Genomic DNA, 12,906 nt, shown 5'->3' with positions numbered 1-12,906 from the left:
TTCTTCAGTAGAAAGGGCTTTGCTCTTGCAGAGTCCTGGCCGACAGAGGTGACACGTATTAACCTTTCAGCTCTTGCATAAAGGATGGTGCTGGGGCTCATTTTCCAGTTTTAAAAGAGCTGAGCGAGGCTCTTTCAGGCCTGTGACAGAGAGGGAGTGGGCGTAGGAGCAAGGTCAGGACAATGCTTCCTAAGCGGATGGAAATGCTTCCCTGTGGTGCCTAATTAGTCTGTTCCAGCACAGAAATCCTCCCCCTGCACCAGTCCCGACCTGGGAGTTCTCCCTGGTCCCTGGGGCAGTCCAGCTTTAGGGCAGTGGCTACTTTGGCTCCTGTTCTGGCCCTCCTGATCCCCTTGCAGAGAAGGCCGTAGGACTGAGGCACATCAAACAAACACCATCCTTCCTGCTGCCATCCCAGAGCAGTGCCTCTCCTCTCCATCACAGCAACCCCAGCCACCCAAGGCTGATTCCATGTTAAGTTTTATGAATGGCATGGGTAAGTCTCTGCCACACACAAAAACCTCTTTGTTGTGCACTAAAACATTTGAAGAATGATTTGTTAGTTACTAAATATTCAAATTTATGTATTTCTTTTTCAAGCATCAATTTCTTCCCCAGTCATCCAGAGTAGGAACTTTACTGGAGTCCAAGGAACCAACTCCTGCTCTTGAGAATCTCAGTGAGCAGCAGGACTCACCCTCCTTAAGAAGTCAGGAGCAGGCAAGGAATGCAGCCAGGTTTGGCTCTCCCTCTGTCTGTCCTGGGCTGCAGTGCCTCCCTGGCTGCCCCTCCTTGCATCATACACCTGATTCATCAAACCTCAGGGAGGGCAGGCACAGCCCAGTGCTGCAATCCCTGCAGGAATTCATGGAGTCACAGAATGCTTTGGGTTGGGAGGAATCATCCAGTTCCACCCCCTGCCATGGGCAGGGACACCTTCCACTATCCCAGGTCGCTCCAAGCCTTGTCCAACCTGGCCTGGGACTGTTCCAGGGATGGAGCAGCCATGGCTGGATATCCAGGGCAGGATAATGCACCAAGTTGTCCTGAGGAAAGACAGGACCCTTCTGCTGTCTCACCTTGGGGGCTGCACCACCCTTGCTGACCCCATGCACCAGCTAAGGTGTATTTAGGGAGTTTTAAGTCCTTCCTTGATCTTTATGGTGACATCGGACATGTGTGGTTGGTTTGGGCTGCTAAACCCAGTCACATAACGGAGCAGAAAGGGAACAGAGATTTCACATTAAAATCTGCAATGATTTGAAGAATGAGGGGTTTCCTGTTAATAAAATTATCCCCGTGTTTCTGATAACCCAGATTATATTTTATGGCAGAAGCCTTGATCTCTTCCTCGGTCTCCCACCTCGTCCCAAACCTAAACTTGAGGACAAACACCCATGAGTCCTAGCATGCTGTATTTTACCTGGTTTCCCAAGAAACCTGGAGAGTAAAAATAGAACCATAGGATCATAGAATGGTTGGAAGGGGCCTTAAAGATCATCCAGGTCTGACCCCCTGCCATGGGCAGGGAATAGAAGGACACTAAGGAGTAACCTGAGGACAGACTCATAGTGCTTGTCCCAGAGGTGAGAAATGTTTCATTCAGACCTGGAACCATGTTGCACGCCTGAAAATCCCATCCCAAGAATAAAAATCTACATCAAGGGTGTAAAATTTTGGAAGTTACTAGTGTAGTAACTTAATTTTCTGAGCGGTAATGTAGAAACTTAGTTTTCAGCCATGGGGATGCACTTAATAAATAAGAGAACTTAAGGAAGACCAAGCTAGTGAGGACTCTGGCAAAGTCACCCCACCACAGCAATGTGTGCTGGGAGGGAAGGAGAACTGAGGAGAAGAATGCACCTCTCACATGTGAGAGATATTTATTATCTCCCACGGCCGCTGCCCACACTGAACTGCAAGGATTTGATTACATCAGATGTCTCCTGAAGCTGTCAGCCAGTCCCAGCAAGGGACCACATCTAATCTCATCAGATTTCACCTTCCTGTAACATCCCTGAGCAAGGAAAGAGGATTGTGCATCTCTGGCCGCACCCTGGATTCACATCACGTGTGGGAGGGCTCTGCTGGAGAGGAAGGACAGAAGATGGGAAAAAAATGAGCCCCCTGTCCCCCTCCCTTCTCTCACTTTCCTGTTTCTCCTCCCTATCTCTTCCTGTCTGGTGATCCTGGCAGACACTGACCTTTTCCCAGCAATATGACAGGAATCCAATGTCCCTCTTGGGCTCTGGGCTGCTCCCTGCCAGGGAAGGCACAAGGGGAGAACCCACAACCCACAGCCATGGAAGAAAAGGAGAGGAACAGAGCATCCACCCCCAAACAGGATTCTGGAAGCATGAGCAAGTACAGGAGTCTGAGTCTCTTTTCCAAATCAGGAGTGGTTTAACAATCCTGCTCTTGGTTTTTGCCATGTGGGAGCAGACCAGCTTGTGGAGAATGAAAAGGGTGGATTTGGATCAGTTGAATTAATAATCAAGAATTAGAATTCAGACCTATGCTAATTACATCTGCAGTTGGTGCTAAGATGGGACGACTTTTACAGTTTCCCGACCCTCAGGATCTCAAGAGACAATTCCATGAGCTGGATGTCTCTTATTAGTTTGTAGGCATGATCCATAGAGAGAGGAAGATCCATTTTGGTCTGGCATGAATATACAAACCTGGAGAGGAATTTGAAACAATACCACTGCCTAGAGGCTTGTATTTCTGCAGCCAACATATTCATAGGCCTTGATCATCATAGAATCACGGAATGGTTTGGGTTTCAAGGAACCTTAAATATCATCTTTTTCCATGAGCAGGGACACCTTCCACTATCCCAGGCTTTGTTTAACCTGGCCTGAAACACTTCCAGGGATGGGGCAGTCACAACTTCTCTGGGCACCTCGAGCTTCTCACCACCCTCACAGGGAAGAATTTCTTCCCAATATCCCATCTAAGCCTCTGCTCAGTGTTCTCCGAGCAGGTTATGCCACACACAGTCAGCAAAAACAGACACAGAAATGTTTTCTCAAGTCCCACCAGTGTCTTTCTGTCAGGGTATAAGCAGGGAACTGAACTCTTGAGTGGTCTCAAGATGTCCCATCTGGAAGGTGTTTTTCTTGGCATTACTTATCCAAGGAGATAACATGGTCTTCCATGGCAATGTCCTGACTGCCGAAATATCCAATCCTTGCCACACACCATTGGATAGTTTAATGACAGAGAACCAGTGCAGAGTACCTATGGTTTAGTGCCCTTTCCTGTAACAGAGAAAATGTAGGTTCAAGCTCCACATGGAGCTATTTTAACAAGGGCATCCTGGCAGTGAGGAGAGAGGGTCCAACTGCTCAAAAGGCGAGAGGTTCCTTCCTCCTGCTGCTCAGATTTGTGCAAGGAGCAGGCTGGCACCTCCTGCATGCACCCTCTGGATCAATCCCCAAAGCTAAGCAGGTAGGGACACGCTGAGCTGGTGAATCCCAGCACGGTTTAGGGGTGAGTAAGCTCCTTGCTGATCATCACTGCTGAGACTCAGGCAGCTCCAAACATGTCCTGAAATTTTTATGTGGTGAGGACTGGACCGATGGGAATAAAGAGCAACTGGTGCATCCGGGGGTAGGTGGCAGCAAACTTTTCATTGTGGGAATTAACTACTCTAAAGGTTTGCAGCACTGAAATCCCAGGAGAGATGGACAGCACAGAGCCTTTGTTAAACTCAGGGAATCCAGAACACCAATGTTTTGAAGAGTCAGACTCACTAATTTTCTTCCTCCTGGATGAAGTAGAAGCAACATGTTCAGAACTGGGCACTGTCCTCTGCTCTATTGTGACATGGGGCAGGACCTGAGGGAACAGCTGGAGCTGTGTCAGGGGAGGGTTAGGTTGGATATCAGAAAAAGGTTTTTCCCCCAGAGGGTGCTGGGGCACTGAACAGGCTCCCCAGGGAATGGGCACAGCCCCAAGGCTGCCAGAGCTCCAGGAGTGTTTGGACACCGCTCTCAGGGATGCACAGGGTGGGATTGTTGGGGTGTCTGTGCAGGGCCAGGAGCTGGACTGGATGCTCCTGGTGGGTCCCTTCCAACTCAGGATATTCTGTGATTTTACAACTTTCCTGTGGCAATGAAACACTGGAGAGGAGGAGAAAAGAACCACTACAAAGACAATTGAAGTTTCATCTAAAGACTGAGGAATTGCCTCCCAGTTTGGGGAATGCTGGGTGAGGGTTGATGGGTGATGACCTGAAACTTCACCATGCCTTCCTGGAGACCCTGTCACCCTGATGGAGTCACCCATTCACAGGTGGACACAGCAAGGAAAGAGCAAAGCAATCCTCATCCTTACCAGCTGTAAGGGCATGTGTCACCTCAGGACTATACAAATCCCTGTAGTCCAGCTCCTTTGGCACCCATGCCAGCATTCCATCACTGCCTTGCATCCACGAATGTGTGCAGCCCTCCCACCTCCCTTCCCTTCTGGACTCTCCTCAGCCCCAGGAGCTGCACTGGAATGTACCAGAGACGAATGGATTTGGATTAAATTGGTGCCACATGTACAAGTGGCAGCTGTGTTGTTATGGACGTGGTGCACAGCAGACTCTTCTGAATGTTTGTCAAACTGATGGGGTGAATTTGCCCTCTGCATGTGGCAGCTCAGGTACCAGAGAGGATCTCAAGTGGTGCTCAATACCCGTGTAAGGACAAGCGAGTCACCCCTGCTCCCTGTAACCAGTGTTTAACAGGAAGTTCATGTGGGGACAGCTGCAGGTGCCCTCACTTCCCATGCCCACAAACTGGAGCTGTCTGTAAAGTGAGGTGAATCCTGCCCTGAGTATCAGGGAGAGAAGTCATAGAATGCCAGAATGATTTGGGTGGGAAGAGACCTTAAAAGCCATCTCAGCCCACCCCCTGCCATGGGCAGGGACACCTTCCACCATCCCAGGTTGCTCCAAGCCCCGTCCAACCTGGCCTGGAACATTTCCAGGGATGGGGTAGCCACAGCTTCTCTGAGCAGGCACTCACATAGTGAGTCAGGTACTCACAGAGGGAGAAATTTCACCTTTACTAAGTAGTGCATCCCAGAACACTGGCAGAGAATTGTATTTTTCCAGGAATGATATTACAGCTGCAGTAACTCCCAGATCTGGGGGAAAAAAAAATCCAAGCATAACATATGATGTTCGGCCACTGGGGTGAGTTCCCTGTTGCTTTTATCTTTTCCAGGAAAAAGGTGATGCATTTCGATCTTCATCTTCAAGGTGGTAGAACCCAGCAAAACCCTGTCTCCATATTCACACTCTCTTCCTCTGTGAGACCTGTGTGGACAGCCTTCCCTCAATGCCTAAAGAGAGGAAAGTTAAAAGCCCACACCATGGGCCTGAGGAGAAATCAGGCAGCTGGACTGAGGCAACACTGGAATAATCCCTGTGATTATATATAATAGTCATATGGAGATATATCAACGATGGCAATCCCAAGAAGCCCAGAAACTTAAGAAGTCTTCAGTGAGACTTTTTAAAATATCACGCAGTGACAGGACAAGGGGAAATAACTTTAAGTTGCCAGAGGGCAGGGATGGATGGGATATTGGGAAGGAATTCCTGGCTGTGAGGGTGGGGAGGCCCTGGCCCAGGGTGCCCAGAGAAGCTGTGGCTGCCCCTGGATCCCTGGCAGTGTCCAAGGCCAGGTTGGATGGGGCTTGGAGCAACCTGGGATGGTGGGAGGTGTCCCTGGCCATGGCAGGGGGTTGGAACTGGATGGTCTTGAAGGTTCCTTCAAACCCAAACCATTCCATGAGTCTATGAGCTTGGAAGAACTCAGTACACCAAGCATGAACGAGTAATGGCAGATTGTATCCCAGCCCTTCAGAAATGAGAGCCAGACTGAGACAGTGAAATGGGTTAAGTGGATTACAGAAAAATTTTAAAAGATCAAAAAAGAGAGGGTGACAAGACAGCAAAATTGACACGAAGTGCTCCACAACTACAGACAGCAGTGTAAATAGATCAGGAGCGCCAGAAATAAGTGAAACTACCACATCATCATCCAGTGCCTCTCTCTACCCTGAAAAATAGTTTCTGCCTGTCTTTTCTTGTCCAGGCAAGTTTTAAACCTCCTGAGGTTGGGTTTAAAGAGTGAGATGTGTGTTTTCTTGCCTTATTCATACCTGCAGATCTTCAGTGAACAGCAGAAATAAACACAGGTGGACAAAGCAGAGGAATACTGCAGCAGAAAAGATGGGAAGAATGAGCAGTGCAAAGGGAGGAAGCAGCAATGCCAAAAGGCAGCTGGGAATAGCTGGGGATCAGCTGTAAGAGGAAGGCTTCAGTTTGATATATGGTGCCAGAGACATTATTAATGATTTGCTGGTTTTTACCTTTAAAAACTTGGGGTGGATTATTTATTATGTCACCAGAGTGCTCATATGATCTATGAAAGGGACGATAATATGTATCTGTTCCTGGCATCTCAGATTCACTGCGTTTTTACAGCCTCTAATTAGGATTTAATTCTGCACTCCTGACACAGACGAAGAGTTTGTGGTGTACTTGAAGAAAAGACAAACACTTCCCCCCTTACTTAAAATATCCCATTTGACCATGAATGAACAGCTCTGCTGAGAGTCATCACAGCATTTTCACAGGCCAAAGGATTTATTTTCCTCTCAAAATAATGAATAACCCAGGGAAACCCAACTGGACTAGAAACACTGCTGAAGCCCTGGCTTTGGTGTGCTTCCATGAAGTTAGCCTGGAAAGCAGTGGGCATTAGCTGTGTTCTCAGTGGGAATCTCTGCAGTAGGGTTGGTGTTCTGCATTTGGGAGAAAATGCCTGTGATTTGGATCCAGAATCATCATTTGAGGCCGGGCAAAGGCAGGAGGAGCTGTATATCCAACTCAGCCAACTCAGCCTCACTTGCCATGCACAGGCAGAACTGCGGATAACCCAGTTATTGGTGTACTCAGCACATCTTGGAATTTCCCCCTGGAAATCCTTCCCTTCCCCTTCCCCTTCCCCTTCCCCTTCCCCTTCCCCTTCCCCTTCCCCTTCCCCTTCCCCTTCCCCTTCCCCTTCCCTCCCCTCCCCTCCCCTCCCCTCTCAGCTGCAGTCATGAGCCGGTCCCCAGATGGGTGACAATGGCCTTTCAGAAGCCTAAATACCTCTTGGTCCCTGTCTCCTGTCCTCCAACATCAAGACTGTGCTCACACTGCAGACCATGGGCATCCTCTCTGAGGATCCAAAGGGATTGTACTGGGCATGGCATAACCTGGGAGTGACTCAGCCCAAAATGACAAGGGAAGAGAGGAGCAGAGATGGGTGGCAAGAAATGGGGTGAGTGAACTGTCAGAGAAGAGCAGCTCAAAGCAGGCACACCCAAGGGAGAGCTGCTCTCAGGGAAGGTCAGTGCAGAGGAGGTGGGTGTGAAGTGCTCCTCCCAAAGCTCCGGGATGGACAGTGTCTGGTCACTCCAGCTCTGACTGGCACTGAGATCTGGGGTGGTTTTTTGAAGCTGCACGATTGAGAAAAACAGATTTTCTGGCTCCCTGTGGTTCTCTGCACACACTGAGAAATCCCACAACCACTGCACCAGGCTGAACTTGCCCTTTGGGCAGGAGAAGGCTCCAAATGTTCAGGTTGAATGTAGCTGTGGCACTGAGGAAAGAGACCTCAGAGGCTGTTTTATTATGTTCCTGTTCTCCTCCATGAGCAGAGAATCTATTCCTGGTGGTTTGGAGAAGGACAATAATAATCAGAATAAATGTTCTGAATAGTGGGAAAATGCACTTTTAACCTGCTTCTGGGCTGATTCTTTCCCTCCTCAATGCTTCACTGAGTGTGTTTGTTGGTAGTCCTTGAGGAAAGCAAGATGTCTCCATATACCCTGGTGGTAAGATTTTAACCTAAGCTGATGTTAAAACAGAACTGAAACCTGGTCCCAGCTTAATTTAAAGCAAACATTTGCCATTTAAACATATTTCAGTTATTAAAATTTTTCACATAAATGGGTAGCAGCCTGAGTTAGCTTTAGGTTGAACCATTTACCCAAGCTGAGACACTCTGAGGCTCATTTTTCAGTTTCAGTCTTGCTGGGGATGATATAAAGCTCCCCATAACCTCTGTGGCCTGGAAGAAGCCACGCTCAGTCAATACCCCTCAGGATGACAGCTCCCAAATCCCACTGCAAGTCATGATGGATTGTCCCGGGGTGAGATTTCATACATCTCCTGCTTTCAGAGGGGAGCTGACACAAATAATTGGTGTCACTTTTGCTGAGACCGTGCCAAATGCTGACAAAACAGTTCCTAATCAGAAGTGCTGGGATTTGTGAGCTGGACAACAGGGAGGTGTCATCATGGCAGCAAGCTCGAGAGGTCTCAGCTGGCTGGGACAGAGTGGCCTTTTGGCTGGTGCAAGGGCTTGGTGTTGTGAGAAGGGTTGGTGGCACCAGCTTGGCAAGAGCTCTGTGGACATGGAAATTCAGCTAAAGTCTCACCTTGAGTCCTGGAGAGCTCAGGAGTTCAGGAGAAAGGGCATCAGCCCCTTATTCTGAAAATCAGCCCTTCATCCTCACTTGAAAGACCCACAGGATGCTGCCAGGCAGGATGGGGACACACTCTGTGCTGCTATATGGCGCTGTATCACTGTATGTGATTTCAACCCTAAAACTCCGATTATTTCTACAGTCATTCAGAAGTGACAAGAGTTAGTGACTTTCCCAACATCCCAAGGGAGTCTGGATCCAGGGCCTGACCCTGTTTTCCCACAAAACTCCTCCTTCACCACAGTCCCCACCACTTTGTTGCAGTCACTGTCCCCCACCTGCTTTTCACTGAGAGCAGGCAGGGACCCCAATCCCGATTCATCCCCCAGCACCAGTAAAACATAGCAGGGATAAGGGAGCTATTCCCTGGGAAATTGATCCATCCTGACAGGCTCCTGGGATAAATCTATCTCCACTAATCCAGGGAGGTGTCTGTTACCACAGGACAAGCCTCACTGAGGAGTTTCAGGCTGTAAGAGGGATTCACCCAGTAACAGCACCAGCGTTTCCATCCTTAAGAACTTGGATTTGGAGACACATGAATAGGGGGAGGGCTTTTTCCACGTCCCCAGGGCTTTCAAAAGCTGCTTAATTGTCCTGCTCCTCTCCCACTTTTCCTTTGCCGCATTGTTAGCGTTATCAACAATTCCCATGCTATAGCACCACGCAGGAAAATAATTCCACACCTGGCACTGGGCTCGTATCCTGTCTGCAGGGGCCACGGGGCGAACAATCGGGTCTGCACCTCCCGTATGGCACCGAGCACGGAGCGGGGAAGGAAACCTGGGGAAGCGGCACAATTGGCGGGGAAGCATCGGCCGCGCTCCGAGGAAGAGTTTTGGCTGCCCTCGGCTTTGCTGTTGGAGCTCCGGGCTGGAATTTAGGAACACGCGTGCGTTGGACGCCCTCTGCTGCTGATAAATGTGAGTTTATCGCGTTTCTCTTCAAAGCTGTGATTCCAGGCCAGACCCGATGTCACGGAATCACAGAGTCATAGAAACATGGGATCATAGAATCACAGAACCGTGGGATCATGGAGTCATAGAGCCGAAGAATCATAGAAAGACAGAACCATGGAATCATAGAGCCAGGACATCACGGACTCATAGAACCATTATATCATGGAACCATGGAAGCACAGAACCATGGAATCATAGAGCCAGGACATCACAGACTCATAGAACCATTATATCATGGAACCATGGAAGCACAGAATCATGGAATCATAGAGCCATGATATCATGGAATTGTGGAACCACAGAATCATAGAACCATGATATCATGGAATCATGGAAGCACAGAATCATGGAATCTTACAATAATAGAACCATAGAATCACAGACTCATAGAATCGTGGAATTACAAAATCACAGAATCATAGAATCACAGAATGATAGAATCATAGAACCATGACATCATAGAATCACCAAACCATGATATCATAGAATCATGGAACCACAGAATAATGGAATTATAGAACAGCAGAGCCATAGAATCATAGAATCGTGGAACCATGGAATTTTGAAATCACAGAATCATAGAACCATGGAATCACAGAGTCATGGAATGACAGAATGGTTTGGGTTGAAAAGGACCTGAAAAAATCCTCCCATTCCACCCCCTTGCTATGGACAGCTCTGTCTTTACGTGAGAATAAAATAATAACAAAAATATGGAATGGAAGGGCCCTCCAGGCCATGCCCTACCCCCAAATCAAAATCATTTTTGCTTGCATTCTGATCGTTGTAACTTTTCCCATCTTCTTGTTAAACCTGCTTTTAAATTATATTTTTGCCCTGCTCTGTTCTGCTCCTCCGCCAGTTAAACAGCACAGCCAGTTGACTTCCAGTGCTGCATCCCAGTAGTAAAAATGCAGCCATTGGCTCTGAATTCCTCAGTAGCTCATCCAAAATTTCTCTTTGCCCGGCAAATCTGTCCTGTCCCATCCCTGGAAATGTCCAAGGTCAGGTTGGATGGGGCTTGGAGCAAGCTGGGATAGTGGAAGGTGTCCCCGCCCATGGCAGGGGAGTGGAATGGGATGAGACTTAAGGTCCCTTCCAACCCAAATCATTCTGGGATTCTATGATTGAGGTCCCCACAACCATGACCCCATTATCTCACAGAGTTTCTGAAGTTCTGAAAAGTCTGGCTCAGCTCTGTCTCCCTGGATCAGGAGTTTCCCCATTCCTGGATGGCACAGCTAAAGTTGAGGACACAGACCTGACCTTTCAGGCTGAATCTTCTTCCAAAAACTCTCCATTTTCAATGAGTTGCCCACCTTTTCTGACAACATCTCCACACTGGGCTGGCAGTCTCCTGAGGTTACCTGATCACTGGAGAGGGTGAAGATGCTCTTTAAAAGGTGCATTTTGCTTCGGGCAAAGGCTTAGAATTACCTGATTCAATAATTGTGGCTGTGCCACAGGGATTTTATCCAGGCTGAAATATGAGTTTGCTGACCACAAAGGACCTATGCAGACACAGAAAACACCCTTAATTTTCTATTGGTACCAAGATTCTTTAATTGGAACTTTAAGGAAATCCCTTTGCTAATTTGATATCTCCTTCTCTCCACCTGTGCGCTGGTCCTATAGTTGAGGGAGCAACCTGAGAGAGCACAAGTCTGTGAGAAACTGCCCTGTGGGGTTTTCGTGGGAACACACTCACCTTGTGGACTGACTTCTGGAGTTCTGGAGTCCCAAACAGCATCCAGGCTGTGCTCTGACTGATTTTTGAGGGCACACAGACCCTGTTTCAACACCTAGGTGTCTGAGAAAAACCCTTGGAGAATGAAGACCCCATGTCCAAAGTTTAGGTGCCCACTCTGAACTACTCCTATTTTGTAGAAAAACTTCATCCTCACCTGCCTGTTGATAAAAGCAGTCAGGAGGATTAGGGAAGGCTCAGGTTCAAATTCCTCATCCTAGGGGTGACCAACACCAGTTAATTGCACCACAATGTAATGGGTGTAATGGACTTTGGAGTAAGCCAGGCTGTGATCAGGGTTCCTTTGCCCCACACACAACACTTGCCCACCCTTTGGGCCATTCAGAGCCACCATCACTTGGGGAGCATACAAGTAGGTGCTTTATTAGTGACTTGCTCCAACAAACAGTCAAGGTACCTCAAAAGAGTAGGATTCTATTCAGGATTCTCAGTTGCTTAGGACCTCTCCTCATCCAAATTCTGTTCAGGACTCTAACATACTTTAGACCTCTTCTCACTTGAATTTCAATACCTTGTGCCCACCCTGCCCAGCTGTGTCCCCCTTGCAAAGGGTGTGCTCTGTTTTACACCTCCAGCCAGCTCACACAGGTGACTTTCAGCTCCCAGACCCCACCCATGTGGATTTGGTTTTCAGGGAAGACAGGAGATTTTGGATCACTTTTTTTTTCACAGTGAGAAGAGGCAGACAGAATTTTCTAGTAAGGACTCTGAATGAGCCCCCCAGTCCCAGGGGGAGCTGGATGCCTCCTTCAGCTCCCAGGGGGAGCTGGATGCCTCCTTCAGCTCCCAGGGATGAAGGCACTTCCAAGCCGTGTCCCACGATGCTCCATGGCAGTGACGAACCCGCTCCTGTCCCTCTCTCTCCCACATCCCACCTGCACCCAGATGTGGCAGTGCTCCAGGATCCCAAGCACTGATGAAAGTGCAGAGATTTACTTCTGGCGTTGGGAAATATTTCATCTTGACAAAACAACGGCCGTATTTCCTGTATCTGTACACAAAAGAAATAACAGGCAAGCGTGTATTGAGTGGATTTATCTACACAGGATTTTGCCTTACAAGGAACAATGGGAACTCAAATCCATGCAGTTGCCCAACTGCAGCAGAGTGTTTAGATTTTTTTTTTTTTATTTCTTTTTTTTTTTTGGAAAATATTGTGCATAGGGGAGTTCCTTAACACAGCAAGACAGCAGGCAGCTTCCTGTTATGAAAACAGTCAACAACCTGACATTCAGCAATCTGACATTCCCCGCACCCAACGTGATAAACAGGGCTGATAACGATCTGCCACAATAGGTACAATAGCACCCCCCCATAAAGGAATAGGACGTGGAAAGAGTCTCAATACACAAATATCCCAAGCCATCTCTTCCAGCTTCTTTTATACAGTAGATAATCTCATCCTGCTTTCCGTATTTTCCCAACATTGATTCACTTCCCCTCAGGCAGGGGTCAAAGTGGGAGCTGGGTGTTTGACACCACTTTCTCGCAGGTCTTTGTAGTTCAGAGGCAACACTCGGTTGAGATCTGAAAACTGTTTACTGGGTTTCCCTTCCTCCTGCCATTTATGATCCCTGCATTTCAATGCCACAGCTGCTGGACTCCTCTAGCTTGTCCCCAGAGTCACCTCCTTGACCTGAA

General features: G+C 48.2%; 1 long non-coding RNA gene across 1 annotated transcript; it reads right to left on the bottom strand.

Moving 5' to 3' along the window:
* Window positions 1–6,613: 6,613 nt before the first annotated feature.
* LOC116441888 lies at window positions 6,614–7,345 on the bottom strand. Its single transcript, XR_004239266.1, has 2 exons — window positions 7,157–7,345; window positions 6,614–6,930 (listed from the first exon to the last, which is right to left on the bottom strand). It is a non-coding gene; the product is annotated as an uncharacterized LOC116441888 (long non-coding RNA).
* Window positions 7,346–12,906: the final 5,561 nt, after the last annotated feature.

Source organism: Corvus moneduloides, chromosome 3 (genome assembly GCF_009650955.1).
Source record: "Corvus moneduloides isolate bCorMon1 chromosome 3, bCorMon1.pri, whole genome shotgun sequence".
Lineage (NCBI taxonomy): Eukaryota > Metazoa > Chordata > Aves > Passeriformes > Corvidae > Corvus > Corvus moneduloides.
This window is presented reverse-complemented; position numbering and strand designations above follow the sequence as displayed.